This window comes from Marmota marmota, unplaced genomic scaffold (assembly GCF_001458135.2).
Source record: "Marmota marmota marmota unplaced genomic scaffold, marMar, whole genome shotgun sequence".
Lineage (NCBI taxonomy): Eukaryota > Metazoa > Chordata > Mammalia > Rodentia > Sciuridae > Marmota > Marmota marmota.
Window position 1 is genome coordinate 25,841,328 of NW_025999949.1, and position 17,991 is coordinate 25,859,318.

Consider the following 17,991-nt stretch of genomic DNA (forward strand, 5'->3'; position numbering starts at 1 on the left):
CTTTTTTTTTTTTTTTTTTTTTAGAAAAGAGATTACTAGGCCACACCACACAGAACCATCCTTCTTGAGGTGAATGTTTATTTAGCTCAGGCTTAGTCACAAGTTCAGAACATTCTGTGGGTTTTACTGGAACTCGGTATCATGGCTCATCCCAACTCAATCACTCTGGCTGAGGCAGTGACCGTCTCCCCTGAGGCAAGGCCTGGATTCTCAGGCTCCCTAGGAGGAAAATGGGCCTTGCCTCTCTCCTCCAGCCTCAGGGATGGTTCTATCGCTTCTTCAAATCCCAAGGCCCAGAATTGCTGAGATGGGAGGAACCTAGGCAAGATTGTGGCAGTGTTCAGGATGTCCTAGGGACACGTGCCATCTCATGGACCCTACTGAGTCTTCCACTTTGGGTTTCTAGAAATATCTCCATCCCCTGGAAGTCAGCAAGTTATGTTGATATTCCTTCTGTGTGCTTGTTCGGTGCTGTGAAGTTGGGTGTGGTTAGCCCAAATATGGCTCTGTTGTTGAGGCTTTGTGGGTCTCTGCCTGTTGACTTCAATTCACTTCACCACAGCACACTTACCAAAACCCCATCTCTTCAGGGTTCTTGAACCTCACCCAGTTCAGGAAAAGATGCATTTGCTGAATACCTTAGCAGGTGCCACCAGAGGATAGAAAGGTCCACTATAGAACCTGGCCGTATACTCGCCACAGCCCTTCAGAGGAGGTAAATGAGACCCAGAGATGGTAAGTGAATCACCTCAGGTCATGTACTGAGTCAGTAGAACATACATCTAAACCAATTCAAGCCACGTAGACTCAGAATTCTCTTTCCTTTGCACTATACTGTGCTCTAATGAGAAAGTCTATCTAATTAAAAAAAAATCTGGTGTATAGTTTCATCCCTGTGAAATTATCATATTTTAGTGATAACTGAGGTCCACTTACCCAGATAAATCTTTAGGTGGTTTAATTCAGTGTGTGTGGCTGGGGGAGGGGCGCAGATTTGAGTGTGGTGTGTGTGTGTGTGTGTGTGTGTGTGTAAAGGCAAACAAAATAAACAGGGAAGTAAGAGTTCCTCTCTCTCACCTCAGTTTCCATGATTGTAAAACAAAAAGTTTGGATAGAACATCTGCAATGTCCCTTCCATTTCTCTGCACTGGGGCTCCCCTCCATATAAAATGGGCCTGGCTTCTAGGTACACACGTGACTAGGGAAAGCCATGGACTTGAAAGGAGGCTCTTTTGCGCTGAGAAGGCTCCCTGGGATGGGTTTCCTGAGTGGCGGTGGAGTCGGGGTAATGAAGTGTCTTTGGTTATTAGCTCCTCCACCTCCCAGGACAGAGGCTTCCCTGTGAGTGATGGGGGAGTGCCAGGGATGAACAAGAGACAACAATGGTTAGTGCATGGGACCACTCACTGTGGCTCAGGGAGGGGGCTTGGAAAGGGCCAGCGGGCAGGGCCAGTGTGGGCTCTGGCTGAGGAGAACGTCATGCTCAGGAGTCAAGCTTGGTGGAGCTTTCCAGAAGTGTCCACACTATGCTTCACGTATTGGCATAGACCAGTGATGGGTCAGGAGAAGGAAGCAGGAGGTGGTCCAAAACAATTCAGAGAACAAAAGTTGAACCAAAAAGACCTGGGATTGGACCAAGGGGTCTTCTTTCTAAGATGGTGCAGGAGTAGGTGTCTGCCTTGGGCAGTTTGGAAAAACTTAGTTTGAAGTTCAAACCAAGAAAATGTGGCCAACACACTTGCTTCTTCCTAAATGGTTTAAGAAATCTGTTTTATACAAACAAGGTTCAGAGTTGGAAAGTGGTTTAGAAAGTACGGCATCTAACTTCCTTTACAGTACAGGAACTACTTGTACAAAAACCTCAAAAAATGGTGAATATTTCCCCTATTTTTCAGACTTTCCAAATCCTTTGAAGAATGGTGGTTAAGGCCACAACACAACAAGACAGAAGGGCTTGGAATGTCAATTATGGCACTTACTGGTTTAATGGCCTTAGGCAAAAACTAAGTTTTATGAACCTTAATTTCTTTAAAAGAAATTGGAATTCTTGGTACTTTAGAGAGTGTGTTGTAAGAATTAAATAAGATGTTTATAAAGTGGTTAACACATGCCTGGCACGAAGATAGTGCTCAATAAATGTTAACTTCTAAGAGGTTTTATGTAAACGTATCTCATTTTAATTCTGTGCATATCCTATGAGGTAATTATTATCACCCCTGTTTTATGCATGAGCAGATTGAGCCTAGGAGAGTTTAAATTATGTTGATCACGGTAACAAAACTAATGGGTGGCAGAGCTGGGAAATAAACCTAGGTTTATCTAGCTACAAAGCCCAATTGTTTTCAATTAAATCACAATGCCTTCATGTTGAGCAAAATTCTGCTTTTCAGCAACTGAAAAGCAACCTAACATAGCTCCTAAGGACATGAGATAATACTGTCCTTGCAGTATTCTGAAAATTAAGTGAGATAATAAAAATAAACAGTTTGCACACTGGTCATATAATATTCACTTGCACTGGCCCAGAGAAAGGGTTCAATAAATGATTGATAAATAATTGATGACCTATACTTTGCATTTTGGGAACCTCACAAAAAAAAAAAAAAAAAAAAAAAAAGTCTACTCTTGCCCCAGAGAGCAACAGAAGAGAGAGGATGTTTACCAGGTCTCCTTCCAATCTCTTCTCGCCTTCCTCACCTACCCTCCAGCTGTTTCTCATGTCTAGACACCGGTCACATGGAGTGGCTGCCCAGGTCACTGTGAGAGAAACCAAATGGGGAAATTCACAGGCCCATTCCAAGCCCTGACTCCCCCGCCCCCTGGTTACCCAGCCTCACTTCCGTTTCCCAAACAAGGCAGGCTTTGCAAGATGCTACCTTGATTTTCCACTCTTTCAACAAGAGGCGACTTTAAAGGACAGCCGAAGAGCTTAACCTGGGTGAGGCCCACGGCGTGGAAACATCCTCCGATGAGCCCATGACACACACGTGCAAGGTGAGCACCACACGTGTGCGATGGGAAGTGGTTTTTCAGATCTCCTCAGGAGCTGCCTCCTCGACAGCTTTGTTCTTCGTAAGGTATTAACCTGCTTTTACTCCTCAGCTTCAGTTCTCTAGCCTGAGACCTGCTAACCCAAATTGCTCTTTGTCTTCCAATATTAGAAGAGATGACACTGTGATTATGTGCCAGTACCATGACATACTAAATGGGGATCATCATATTCTCAGAGGAGGGTGGCAGGTTATTGTCTCATTCTGGCACATCTGACAAGCGAGAGCTAATGCTGGTGGTAAAGTGTGGAGGGAAGCCAGGACACACCACCTGCATCCCAAGGCCTGGCAGCTCGGTGCTCTCTGTGCCTGGGCACGAGCTAAGGCCCACAGGCCTTTGTTTATAAAATTACATTACCTTGCTGCTGTACTGAAAAGACTCTGCTTTCCACAATCTGGAAGCATAGCCCTCGAGGTGTGAACTGCCAAGGCTCTTTTATTGACTCACATACATACACTTCTAGAAACTTTTTAGTAATACTAATTAGTGTTTATTTCAGGTATTTATTTTCTGTTGTTTTTTTCTTTTCACATATTAGATATCAATCAGGGATTATTTCATGAACAATTTTATTTCCTCTGCATAACACTTCTATATTGGTAGAGTGTTTTTAGATAAGAAAACAGGAATACAGAATGTTTTTTACTTACTGTTATTCCTATTTGTACGAGAGTTAGAATTTATCAATGTTTGTGGTCATTGTGAAAACTAAGAACAACAAGATGTCTATAAGGAATTCACAAGCTCTTGAGTGATATACCCAGATAGGTAGATAAATAAACAGATAAAAGGACTTTTACAGGACTTTTAAATTTAGCTTTTCATAACAAAAAATACAAAAGTATAGCAGTGTAGCCTCACATTAAATACGCACACGTATATACATGTAGTGAAATGATCTTTTTAAAAGTGTGTAAGCAAGCTCAAAAGAGAGATAAATCTCCAAATATCCAAAATTAAGACTGAATTCAAGTTGGTCATGAACTGAGATTGCAGCAATAAGGCATGGAGCTGGGTGCGGGTGCCAGCTCTCTTGATGGCTGAGGTTTGAATGACCTTTTGGGATCCGGGAGGTCAACTCTTGAGCCCGAGCATAGTGCAGAGGTGGAACTTATGGGATCCTACAGAGATACTACTTATATGAAAAGGGTGATGAAGAAAATCCAAATACTGATATAAAAACTTGTCCTCTCCCCAGACTCCTGAATGGATGGGAAATGTCTCCTGAGAAATCGAAACTCAAGGTGATACTACTTCAGGTGATGGGTCTGGATTGAATCTCAAGCAGAATTATTGATATAAAAAGTAGTTCTAGATATAAAAAACAAGTAGTTATCACCAAGAAAAAAAATAAAATGTTTCTAATTCAGCCTGACTGATCCCAACAGCGACAGAAACAATCTCCACTAAAGATGAGCTCACAGTCACAAATTACAAACCAGTGTGCCGTGAAGACAAGCCAGCGGCCACCACTTAGGGGGATGGTGTCCCAAGAACTCAATGTAATAGAACAATACGAGAAGGGTTTTTAAAAAAATATTCAAATTTATTAAAGAGAAATGAAAAGGAATTATAACCCAAAGCTCTGGAGCTTTTTATAAAAACAAAGATTAACCAAGAGAATTTCTCAAGAGTGAAAAATAAGTAACTGTGAAAGGGAAAAAGTTCCCAATAAATTAGATGAAGAAAGAATTTGTGAACATAGATCTGGAGGAATTATACAGAATGTGGTTCAATAAAATGAAGACACAGAAAATACAAAAGAAAGGTTAAAAGGTATGCAGGATAGAGAAAATTATATATATATATAAAGTTATTCAGAGAAGAGATCAGAGAGAATGGGAGGAAAGCAACATTTTTAAAAAATCATGGCTCAGAGGTGAGGCTGTAGGTCAGTGGTAGAGCTCCTGCTTCGCATGTGTGAGGCACTGGGTTCGATCCTCAGCACCACATAAAAATAAATAAAGATATTATATCCATCTACAACTAAAATAAATGTTTAAAGAAAAGATCATAGCTTAGAAGTTCCCCAAGTAGAAGAAATATATAATTTTTCAGAATAAATAGCGCACACTGAATTCTATAGATAATAAAACAAATAAACCAACACAACTTCAATTTGACACATAATGAAGAAATAAATACAGAACACAAAACACAAAGAAATGATTGTAGGTGCAGGCAGCGGAGGAGACATCACCTACCATGACCTGGCAATGGATGGACGCTGGCAGCGGAGTCTGGAAATTAGTGAGATGATATTTGCAAAATGCTGAAAGATGAACCAGAAGAATGCAAGAGGAACGAGGCACAGATAAAGGAGGAAGCACGCACAGGAATCTAAATCAGACCTGCTACAGAAAGAATCAAGATGATGACGAAGGCGTTACAGCCAGGTGGAACCCAAAGGCTCGGAGACAGGTGACCAGGTGTGAGAGCCTGCTGACATGGTGTCCTTTGCAGGGATCCGTAATGTTGGCCCCTGAAGCCTAAGTGAGTCTAAAGAACAGAACATAGACATTGCAGCTGCTGAATCAGGAAAGGAGTGTGAATCAAGGAACCCGGTCAACTTGAAAGAAGATGGGGAAAGAGGGAGAAAATCGAAAGAAAGCAAGTTAGAACACTCACGATAATAAGTGGAAAACCAAGCCCAGAGTGAGACTCATTTTAACCTGAAGAATTAGCACCTGGTAAATCATCAGGAATGAAAGGAAGGGTCAATAAACAGCACTAGAACACCCGGCCATTTGAACTCAACAATTAAGTAGATAAATAGAGTCTTTATCTCACATGATCCACACCAGTTCCAGGTGAGTGGAGAAATTAGAAGTGAAGAGCAAAAATCTAAAACCTGTAGATTAAAAATATAAAAGGTTATTTTCACTACCTTGGGATAGAAAAGCTAGGAAAGCAGCTTCTCAATAAGGTATAAAAAAATTCCAAACTGCAAAGGGAAACAGTGCTGCCTTTAAATACCTTGAAATTCATACATCTGCATGGAGAATACAGCAACAGGAAAGTGGACTGACACAGACTGGGAGGGATTATTAACAAGAAGCAAGAGAGTAAAAGCTGGTGTGTGAAATATACGGGGGTTGGGGGAGGCGATGACCTAAGTATGGCATAGTCGAATTATTTAAATGGACACTTTTTTGAAAAAAAGGATAGGAATGGCTCATTCCTATCAATAAGATTCCATTTCATGTCTTTCAATATTAACATTAATTAAACAAAACAAAACAACACAAAAAACAAGTGTTAGGGAGAAAGTGGCGAAATGGCAGCCTTCATTTGCTGTTGGTAGAAGTTTAGACAGAAACCCAGTTTGTGCAGCAATTGTGCAGTGATCATAAATCTGAAGAGGGTCACAAGATGCCAATGCATGACCCCTCTCAGGCAGACCTTCTGCTTTAGGAAAGTTGATCTGGGTCTAGAGGTGGGGGCCATGGCTCCATACTGGACATCCATTCTTCTGCTCACAAACAGCTACAGGTCTTGCAGGAGTCTAATTAGAAACCAGGACTTCTATTTTTTTAAAAAATATTTTTAGTTGTAGATAGAGTACCTTTATTTTGTATATTTATTTTTATGTGGTGCTGAGGATGGAACCCAGTGCCTCACAGGTGCTAGGTGAGTGCTCTGCCCCTGAGCCCCAGCCCAGCCCCCAGAACTTCTATTTGATACACTCCTTCTTGCTGTATAAAATAGGAAGTTTGGGTCCTCAGCAGCCAAGGACAGTCGTTTTGGGACCAGGAGAGAAAGAGCTTTTCAATAATCGATTTGATGTTCAGCAATTAAAAAGCTGAGAAATGGAAAAAGAATGATTCTTGATCCTCTCATGACACTAGATGGAAGCTTTTCCTAAAATCAGTTATCCCTGGACTTATCAGTGATATAAATCAAAAACAAACAAAAACGAATATAAAAACAAAATCCCCTCCCTGGTGTTATTTAAATCACTGAGCTTTTCTTTTCTTTTCTTTTCTGTAACTGGACTCAATAACATCCTGAGAAGAGCAGGATTTAACAAGGGACAGGGGACCACGTGGATGTCATTTGTACACACGTTGTGCTTTGTTTTGGTGTGCTCCTCCGTGCTATCCTATGCTTCTCAAACGTACCTATTTCCACACTTGCTACTTCTTTCTTTTGGGGTGACACATCTATTGGTTGCTATGGGGCCCATGGAGCCCAGCCCAGAGCCACGCACAGGGTAGGTGGTGGATGTTGAGGGGAAGGCAGGGCTGACCACAACCAACACTTGGCAGGATCCACACCAAAGCAGAACTACTCGAGATTCATGGTCCACACATCAAGAGGCAGACTCCGGGAGACCGCCATGTAAATTAACAGAAGAGGAGCCATGGCTTAGCAATAGCATAGGAAACGTGAGTGAGAATTCTTTTGCACTCTTACTTGTTCAATAGGAAGTGGATATTTGAACTTCTATGTATGTGACTCACTGTCTATAGGCTAGGTACTATACTAAAGACTGATGGAGCGTTCAGTTCTCTCAACATCTCTTCAGGTATTTTGATAGATCCATGCTCATTTTATTAAATAGTCATAGTTCCACGAATGAATATATCCAAAGTCGATGTTCTTTGTATTCTTTTTACCCATCATGTTACTTCCCGTGAGCCTTGGCTGAGAGCCTTTCATGAGTCACCAAAGCTGATAGCAATGGCTGGAGTGACGAGAAGAGTCCTGGCAGATGGTGTCCCATTGATATGGAACAATTTTTCATAGTTTGATGTGCAGGATACTTTACAGTCCCACTTGATACTCCTCCAAAATTTTAATCATGTGGAGAATGATAAATATCACCCAGGTGGACGCAAGGAGTCTTCTGACTTGACAAAACAAAAAGCAAAACGTTCTGGAAGATGCTATGAATGGACAAGATGAAGGCAGAAACAAGAAGGAAAATGTAAGAGAGTCAATGATAGGTCCAGTCAGTTTAACTCCCCGGGAAGGCACAGGGGCGGAGCTAGTGACAGCCTGGGAAGAAGCTGTTTCTACCACCAGCTCCTTGAGAACCTATCCGCAGGCTTGGCAACCGGAACGAGGAAGGGACAAATGCAGTCCAGAGACTTGGAAGGAATGCTCCAGTGACCAGCATGGCCACAGGCAACAGAGTTAAGGACGGGGAATGTGGGTGGTGGAGCCGGAAAGCTGAATTCTTACCCTATCTCCAATCTGTAAAATGGGGCCGATCATGGGACTTGCATCACTGGGTAGTATGCAACAAGCAGCGCCTGGAACAGAGTCCATGTCTGATAAATGTCAACCACTGTTGTTGTTGTTCAGGGGTCTCCCCAAGAGGATACATCCGCGAGGGTGCAGCAATTTCATCACAAGTGATTAGGGAAGGAATGTTAAAAACAGGAAGAACTTGGGAGATGGCAGGCTTCGGGCCGAGGAGGACCTGCTTGCTTTGGGGTATGATGAGTTTAGCGTAAGTTGATCCTACTGTGCGCTGAGCTCTGTGCCAGACTCGGGATGCTTGAAGGGAACTTGGAGCATGTGGCTTTCAGAGTCCTCTAGCTCAGAAACAATGGGACTGAAGGGCCCACAGCACTGGCTTTGAAGACACACTGTTTGCTTTGGGGCCCCTGTTTTACTATTTAATTGCAATCAATTTTTGTCTCCAATCTTCTACATTGTAAAAAACAGTGGTAGTATTAGTGGTAAAACCAACCAGTTGGGTTCTTAAGAGATTCAAAGACAAAAATTTTAAAGTACCTATCATGATATCTGGCACGTGTTAAACTATTTGTAGGAGTGACAGTAAGAGTGGTGTGGATATAAATAAGTCACCACAGCAATAATATCAACAACTGAGTTACTGCCTGTGGCCAGGTGAGAGGCTCAGGTTACAGAGCAAATGTCAGGGAGTTAGCATGGAACCCAGTTAACCATGGAACTGTGATCTTAGTCCATGGGGAGAGGCGCCGATGGCAGAGGACTGTGATACAGAGGAGGTGGAAAAGGAGCCAGCCATGAGAGAGAACTGGCCAACAGACAGATGGACACAGACAGTGTCTGCGAACAGAGGGAAGAGGAACTCAACAGAATCTGCTGTTACTGAGAAGCCAAAGAAACGGAGACCCAAGGAAAGATCTGGTCTAAGAGCAGTTGGGGGCCTTCTGTTAGGAACAGGGATGAGATGACAACCAGCGTGAGCTGGCAATGAGTTGAAAGGAAAGTTAAATGAATTGGGAAGTAAATGTGGCACTCAGGCAGGAGAATGACCAGAGCAAGAGGCGGTGTGGCTGTACCTGTGCATTCAGACCTGCTTGGCACAACGTGGTGGCTGTGCCACTAGTTCTGTGACCACGGAAAGTGCTACCTGTCCATTTTCTGCATTATGCTACACTCTCAGCCTCCCTTGCAGTTAGGAGTGGCCCTGAGACTGAACCATAGTCAAGGGGATGTGAGCTGAGAGAGGCGTAACCCCTTCTGGCCTGGCCCATAAATTCCCATGGACCATTGTCCTCCTGCTCCTTCTCTATCCCCAGCTGAATGGAGGGCTCTGCGGACACAAAAGAGCGTGGATCCACTGGCAAAGGATGTCTGGGTCCTTTGATGACTACCCAAGCTCCTCCCCCAACTGTCCTCAGACGAGGACATGAGTGCTAAGTAAACTTTTATTGCATGAGGCCACTGACATTTTTAAGTTCTTTGGCACGATGGTTAATCTACCTTCAACTAAGATGGCAGACGACTACTCAGAAGTTTTCTGCTTCTTCATATGTGAAACAGGACTGGTAACAGCTGCCCACCTGAGAGTTGCTCTTCCCAATTTTTCCTTGTCAATAGACCCCTAACCATGGCAGGTCAACTGGCATTTTTCTGCACTAAGGGAGTCCAGGTCCCTCCTCTGCCCCAGCCACGGAACACTGTGCACGCACATGTATGTGTGTGCTTTTGTGTGTGTGTGTGTGTGTTCACGCACTCACCAATTCAAGCCAGTAGTGGCAATTTTCCCCTTGGCCTGTGAATGGCTCAAAATTGGGCATGGGGTCAATAAGACATGAGGGAAGTCCTCTACGGGGCTTCTGGAAAACTTTCCTTATAATGAAAAAGGAAGTCAAAAAGGGAAATTTGTTTCCATTTTCTAATTTTTCACATTGTTGTATGAAGATACACCTGCAAACACCTTTGCCTTTAAAGGCCAAGGCTGATGGCAGACCCCAGGCTGCAGCCAATCCTGGGCACATCCTACCACCAGGAAGTCTACACTGTCCTTAGTAGGTGCCTGGATTACCTATATCAAAAGTATCCAAACCAGTTTGGCCTTAATCAGTCAAGACGTATGAACTGAATGTCGTATGGGTGATCAAGAAGGGTCATCATCATTATGATCATGACGATCATCATCTAAATATACACCTGCTGTCCCCAGCCCTATATGTCAGACCTCCTCATTCCTGATAAGTCTCTTTCTAGCCTCCGATCCACTATATTTCAAGGGGTTGGGTGAGAAAGGCACCCAGAGAAGTTTGCCTCTTTTGGAAACTGAGGCTTCAGAGGAGATTTGATTATCGATGGCATCGGGGTGTGTCTTTTGGAGGATGAGATATTTGTAGGGTAAAGTGAGACCTTGGGAGAACAGGTGTCCTATACAAATAAGGGGATTATGAGCTAGGAAATGTTTAACCAGCACGCCCTCCTTATCGCAAGTAATTCAAGGCAATAGAATAGAATATTCCAGTCGGTGGCAAGCAGCAGGTGGGAAGTCATGGGATCCTTCCGTTATTTCTCTAATTGATAAACAGAGACACTTACAAAGCCTCCTGCCGCTCTGCTTCCTGTCTTCACTCAACTTGGTCAGAAAGATGAATGCCGCTTTAAGAGAGATAATGCCAATACAAGACCATCTCCTCTGTTTCCATCCTTGGAGAGCCCAATCAAGAGAATCAAATTGGATTTGTGTGATGGAGTCCTAGATGAAATGAGAGGGTATTTTCTGGGCTTCCAGTGACAATACAAATGATAAGAATACCAATAATAGCATCCAGGAGCAGAAGGGGAGCAGGAGCGAGAACAGGGTGTTTCTTTGCTGTCTCCCTCCTTATCAGTTCTTTCATGTATAATTTCCTTTCAAAATGTGATGTCACAACAAGCCAGCAGAGTAGCCTCTGAGATCCACATTAGCAGACAAGGGAAGATGCTCGGGGAAGCCGAATGACTTACCTGAGGTCACACTCAGATCCCTGACTCCAAATGCCCTGTGACTTTTTCTTACCCACCTCGTCTCACATTTGCTTCCTTTTCTCTGGGATGAGACTCTGGGATGAGACTCTTGGGGTGGCTGAACTCAAGACTCAGAGATGACAGTCCCCGTACCTGCTGAGGACCTGGCTGAGACCTAGCAAAATGCCTCTGGAGGAGCCCTGGGTGGGGTAAGGACACCATGCTAGTCAGGGGCTCCTTGGCTCAGGATTCTGGCTAAACACTATCTCCACTTTGTCATCTAAACCTTGCTCAGCTTCTCTTAAAAAGATTTTATCTCAGATTACAATGAAAGTACAAAGAACTTTTCCCCCTCTTCTGTTTTGCCTCACACTGACGGACCCTTGTTTAAAACACAAGACCACAAACTAATGTGGAAAATCCTCCTTCGCCATCTGTGCTATTTATGTCAATCTAAAATGCATGTTATCCTAATGTGCATAAGTAGATAGTGGTACCTGTGAATGCCATTTTACATGTATGGGCTGCAAGAGCTGAACGAGCCATGGGGACTTCTCCGTCTTACAAAGCTAGGGTCCAGTCACAGTAGTCCTGCCAACTTTTACAAATCCCCTTCCTTCCAGAAACCCAGTCCTGTGGAGGTAGCATGCATGACCCACTCTGCCCCCAGCTCTTCTGGCCCGATCCTTGAACAGAAGATGAACCTGCTAGGATTCTTCCTCATGCATGAACTAGACTTTTGACATTTTCCTTAAGACGATTGCAGTTTCCTCAGTCAAGAACGTGAAGAGAGAACCCAGAGAATAAAAGAAAATCTTGGCCACCTGCACCTCACATAGAGCATTAATCTCCAAGACACACAAAGAACTCAAAAGAGTTACCACTAAACACAAATAAATAAACAGCTCAACGAATAAAATGAGTCAAGGAACTAAGCACACACTTCCTAAAAGAAGAAATACGATCCATCAACAAATATATGGGGAAAAATGTTCAACTTCACTAGCAATTAGAGAAATGCAAATGGAAACTACACAGACACCTCATCTCACTCTAGTCAGAATGGCAATTATGAATAATACAAGTAACAATAAATGTTGGTGAGGATGTGGGGGAAAAGGCCCACTCATACATTGCTGGTGGGACTGCAAATTGGTGCAAGCACTCTGGAAAGCAGTATGGAGATTTCTTTAAAAACTTGGAATGGAACCACCATTTGACTCAGTTATCCCACTCCTCAGTATATACCCAAAGGATTAAAATCAGCATAATGTAGTGACTCAGCCATATCAATATTCATAGCAGCACAATTCACAATAGTTAAGCTATGGAACCAACCTTGGTGCTTTCAGCAAATGACTGGATAATGAAAATGGGGTACATATACACAATGGAATATTACTCAGCCTTAAAGAAGAATAAAATTATGGCACTTGTTGGTAAATGGATGGAACTGGAGACTATCATGTAAAGTGAAGTAAGTAAATCCCCCCCAAAACAAAGGCCCAATGTTCTGTCTGATCTGTGGATGCTGACTCACAATAGGTGGGGGCCAGAAGGGAGGAGTGGAGGTTCACCAAATTGGACAGGGGTTGGGGTGGGGGGAGCGGGAGTCGGGGGGAATGAGGAGGATGGGAACAGGAAAGATAGTAGAATGGATCAGACTTGATTTTCTATGTTCATATATGAGTACATGACCAGTGTAACTCCACATCATGTACAACCACAAAAATGGGAAGTTACACTCCACGTACGTATGATATGTCAAAACACATTATAAAGTCATGTATAAACTAAAAAGAACAAATCAAAAATTAAAATAGATGATTTGGTTTCCTATAGTAGCATGATCTCAGCTGCCCTGGATAAAAATTCTTCTGGAACCATCTGTACACTCTAGGTTAAGGCAGAGCCACGTGCTCCTGAAAAGACACATCTCCAGGGCTCCGGGCAGCACGCAGTCAGGTCACAAGTCACATCTGCTTTGCGGGGTTTGTGTGTTTCTCCTATGTTCTGCAGGACAGTGGTCAGGCAGGGACTTGCAGCCCCATTCTATGGGTGCAGACTGACTCAGGTTAGATCACAAGTTCACGGTGGGTAAGGCTGACGTCATCCCCCTGCCCACGTAACACTGTCTCATCTTTGTGACCTAACATGTCACTCTGACATCATCTCAGTGTCCTACGACATCACCTCAGTGCCCTGCCCTCCGTGATGGAATCTTGACTTCTGCGAAGCTTTGAGGAAACCTTCTTTCCTCTACTTCTTTTTATGACGCATTAAAATTTTCTGCCTCAGTTTCCCAATCTATTCAAAAGCAAAAATAATGAGGCTGAATTACCTATGTGTGGTTGGTTGGAATAGTTTTGATTCTTTTCTGAATGGGGATGAATGCAAATCACCTTGTTATTTCACTAATTAATAACCTCTGCTTGGAAATGCAACTATTAGTGCACAATAAACGATAAGGCTTCTCATCATGGATGACAGTAATGGCTTCTTCTCTGCCCCTTACCTTCATCCCAGTTCCTCTTCCTGAGCTATAGCTACCTCTGTGGGGGTGAGGAAAAGACATTGCAAAAAAGCCAACAATGGATGCCTTTCCCAAGGGTTTGGAAATGGATGAATCGTCCGACTCCGTCTGCAGCCTTCAAGCTGTGTGGCTGACACGCAGGCTCCTAGAAACGCCAGCTTAAGGCAGATCCTGTCACCTGCCCGGCCCATGACCTGTTCCACTCCTCACCTGACCCCCTGTGCCCAACGTCACCTGGAGCCTGGAATCTGGAAGCAGAGAGTCCTTGACTGGAGCCAGCGGAGAGAAAATCATCACCTGCTTGGGCACAAACATGCCTGGTGACTGTGTCACTGTTTGTTAAGTGGGATCAGCTAATAGTTGCTCAGCGGCCCTTCAAAGAGCCACCGGAGTTTCTGTAAACGCACTCCCCGTGCGAGGGCCTTGGACTTCAGAACCCAAGTGCGTTTGGAACCTGAGAGCAGCCCTCCATGCACCCTGGTTAAACTGCAGTGGAAAAGCAACAGCTTGCATTTCCTTTGCCCTCCCTGGCTCTCTCGCCCCGGCCAGTCCCTGGCTTCCCACCTCTGCACCCTCTGCATGGGCTGCTGCCCCTGCCTGGGGCACCCACCGCCCTGGGGGGCACCCACCGCCCTGGGGAGCAACTGCGGGCTTCCTCTGCCTTCACTTAGGGACCCGCTGCAACCCCTTCCAGAGACCTCAGCGCTCCCTCCTCTCCCTGCCTCTCTTCCTCCACAGCCCCTGGGACTATCTGACATACCTGTCCCCTTCCTCAGCTGTCCCTTCCCCACCGGAACATAAGTTCCCTGGGAAGAACTTGTTCCTCTGGAGAACGCCTTCTTGACTAAGTGAACCAACAAATGAGTGGAGGAATGATTTTCCTTCAGCTTACAAATGAAACCACTGAAGAACACAGAGGGACAGGAAGCTAGTCCGGGGCCACCGCCATTTAGTGGCAGGGCTGGTATTTGTGCTCTCCCTTCCTGACTCGCCTGTCATGGTTCTCCAGAAATTCAGCAATGGAGACAGCCCTGGGCCACTGTGGTCGCATGTGTATGCCAGGCTTTGGGCAGGGCATGTCGACGTGGATGGCCAGAACTCCGTGAAGGGTAAGAGTACTTATTACCTGAGCGCTGAGCGGATTTTTCTAATGACTCCAGAGGTCCCAGAACATCAGCTGTGCTACCACATTTAAAAACCATGTTTAAATCTGAGTCATTTTGAGCATTACCGTACAAATGTGAATAAAGGAAAATAATTATTAGAATCCCTTACAGAACCCACTGCAGGCTTTGAGGTCTATTGATTCCATTTAGTAACTGAAAGGATGCGCTGTGTAGTTTTCTAGCCTTTGTCCTTACATATTTTACTGTAGACATGTCCTGATCCACTAAAACCAACAGTTTCCGGGGCTGCGCCTATTCCAACATGAGTGTGTCACAATTTGACTTCATTGATTTCCTATTATTGATCCTGAGGACTGTTCCAGTCTCTATTGATTGGACTTCTAGCTTTTAGATCTTTCATATTTCTGAGTTCCGTTATTGTACTGACATTTCCATACTTTACCGAAACCACGCCGAGAACGAATTGTTGTCTCTGTTCTTACGGAAAAAAAAAAGGCTGCAAATGAGCTAAAATCTCCTGGGATTCAAGTGCAAACTCCTCTTGGGATCAGGAACTGCTGCCGCTCTCCCTCATTTGCATTTGTGGTCTTTGAAGGGGTGGGAGGTGGGAGCCTGGGGGTGGGCAGGAAGCATGGGCCAAGGAGAGCAAATAGAGGCTTTGGGAGTGTGTTTACATTTCTGTTCTATGTGTGTGCTTCTGGCCTTCGTAGCAAGGGGATAAAAAGCCAGGACTCTGCTCTCGTGGCGCCTGCAGACCTCTGCACTTTAACAATCCAGGCACAAGTTGTTCTAGGCTAGTCAGCATGACTCAGCGGGGCAGCAGGAGCTCCCCGAGGTCAGGACCTGCTCCTCGCTCCCACTATAGTGGGAAGGCCTGCAAACCGCTCTCAGTCTAAGAAACAACCCTGTGTTCAGAGTGTGGCTGGATCCCGTGGCATGTTCCGGCCACACTTCTGGTTGGGGTGATGGCCGCTGCATCCTAGGGTGCTGGTACTGGTAAACCCCCTCTGGACTCTGCTGTAGACTTGCAGAAGTCATCATCACTTCCATTGACTGGGCACCTCCTAGGTGTCAATATACAAAGCCGGGTGCTTTCAATCCTCAAAATAAGTCCCAGTAGGCTTCATTTTCCAAATAAAGGCACTAAAGTGCAGAGAGGTTGAGAGAGCTGCCCAGTCACACAGAGATGGGATTTAACAGTGGCATATTTGACTTCAAAGCCTAGGCACTATTGTACATCTCCGATTTTGTGAAATAGAGAGGACCCTCCTTCTGCTTAATATCCATAATTGTCAAGACAGTTACCGTGGACCATATTGCATTAGAATTAATCCTTCATCCAAGATTCCATTTACCAGTTGTTTAATAAGCACTTACTTTGTGCCATGCTCTTACGAGTTTCCACTGAGAGTTGAATAGACCACATTCCCTGTCCTAAAAGGGATGAGGCAAAGAAGCAAAGGGCAGAACTGAGAAAGATTTAAGCCTCCATTCTTAGGAAGTGGATTATTATATCTACCATAGGGATTGGCTCATCATCAAAACTCAATAAATACTGGCAAAAGGAAAAAAGGAATGAAGGATGGGTGAAAATTACAAAGCACATAAAATCTAATCTGAAGGCATGAAATCTATCCTTATGTTTACTTCTTACTTGCTGTGCAACCTTTGAGATCTATGTTTAGCCTCTCTGAACCTACCCCCTTATTATGCAAAAGTGGGCATAAATGTCTTTGCCTGCTTCCACTCATAGGATCATTGTTAATCCAGTGAATTGAAAGACCAGCGGCAGTTATCAGAGCTATTAAAACTGTACTCCTCCACCAGGCCTGGTGGCAGCTACCTAGAGTCAGAGCTCCTGGTTAGACTGAGGCAGGAGGATCACAAGTTTGAGGCCAGGCTGAGCAACTAAGTGAGACACTGTCTCAAAATAAAAATAAAAAGGGCCGGGGTCGTAGCTCAGCTCTAGAGCCCTGGGCTGACATTGAGCCCAGTGCTACAAAGACAAACAAAAAGTACCCATCAGTTCTCAGAGTGTCAAGGACGATGACAGCTGTGGGTTCCTTCCACCTGCACCTTTACTGTGGACTACACACCAGGTGGACGAGCACTTTGCAAGGGCTGGACATTTGTGCCTTCGTCACCAACCCCTGATCAATGTGCCCATTTTGTGGATGGGGAGAGTGGCTTGGGCAGTGTGGACAGCGTGCTGGACATGGTACAGTGCTGGGCAGGGGCAGGAGTCAGAGTCCCAGGGACCAAGGCTGGCGTCCCCACTCCTATGGCTGCTCTGTCACTGTCCCCAGTCACTCCGCTGGAGACATTGCTCTAGGGGCAGTAGGTAAACCCTGACTTGATAGTCACCTTCTCACATAGAATCAGCCACGAAATTCCTCAAAGAAATAAACATAGCTACTGATCCAAAGGAATCGAAACTGGCATGTCAGAGAGACATCCACACCCCACGTCCACGGCAGTGCTAATCACAGTAGCCAAAACACAGAAACAGCCCAAGTGTCCATCAGTGGATGAGTGGACAAAGAAAATGAGGTGTATTTACCCAGCGGAATACTATTCAGCCATAAAAAATGAAATATTGTCCTTTGTGACAATGAGGATGGAATTGGAAGGCATTACATTAAATCAAACCTGCCAGGCACAGAGAGACAAATACCACATGACCCTTCTTCTACGAAGAATATCAGAGAGTCAGACTTACAGAGGAAGATTGTGGTTCCAGGAGGCTAGAGAGACTTTGGCTAAATAATACAAAATTTCAGTGAAATAAATGAAATTATTCAAGAGCTGTAATGTAAAACATGATCATCATCATTAATAAAAATTTATTGTTTTCTTGAAAACTGCTAAGAGATTCTAAATGCCCTTACCACAAAAATAGCTGTGAGGCAATGCATATGTTAATTAACTGAAATCATGTATCTGACTACGTGTGCAGATTTTGAAACATCGTGTTATACATGATAGATATATGTGATCGTAATCGTATTACTCAATTTATAAGATAAATAAAATAATTTTATTTCCTTAAAAAAAAAATCAGCCGTAGGAGTCAATTTACCC

General features: G+C 44.2%; 1 long non-coding RNA gene across 3 annotated transcripts in view; it reads left to right on the forward strand.

Annotated features, from left to right (window-relative positions):
- Nucleotides 1-2,458: 2,458 nt before the first annotated feature.
- LOC125616554 overlaps nt 2,459-17,991 on the forward strand; it is a 36,360-nt gene continuing 20,827 nt past the window's right edge. Inside the window, exons 1-2 of one of the 3 annotated variants that reach the window (XR_007347250.1) lie at nt 2,459-3,077; nt 4,250-4,426. This is a non-coding gene — a long non-coding RNA (uncharacterized LOC125616554). Of the gene's footprint in view, nt 3,078-4,249; nt 4,427-17,991 lie in introns of those variants that run through there. The other 2 variants (XR_007347249.1, XR_007347248.1) reach the window with 2 other exon arrangements.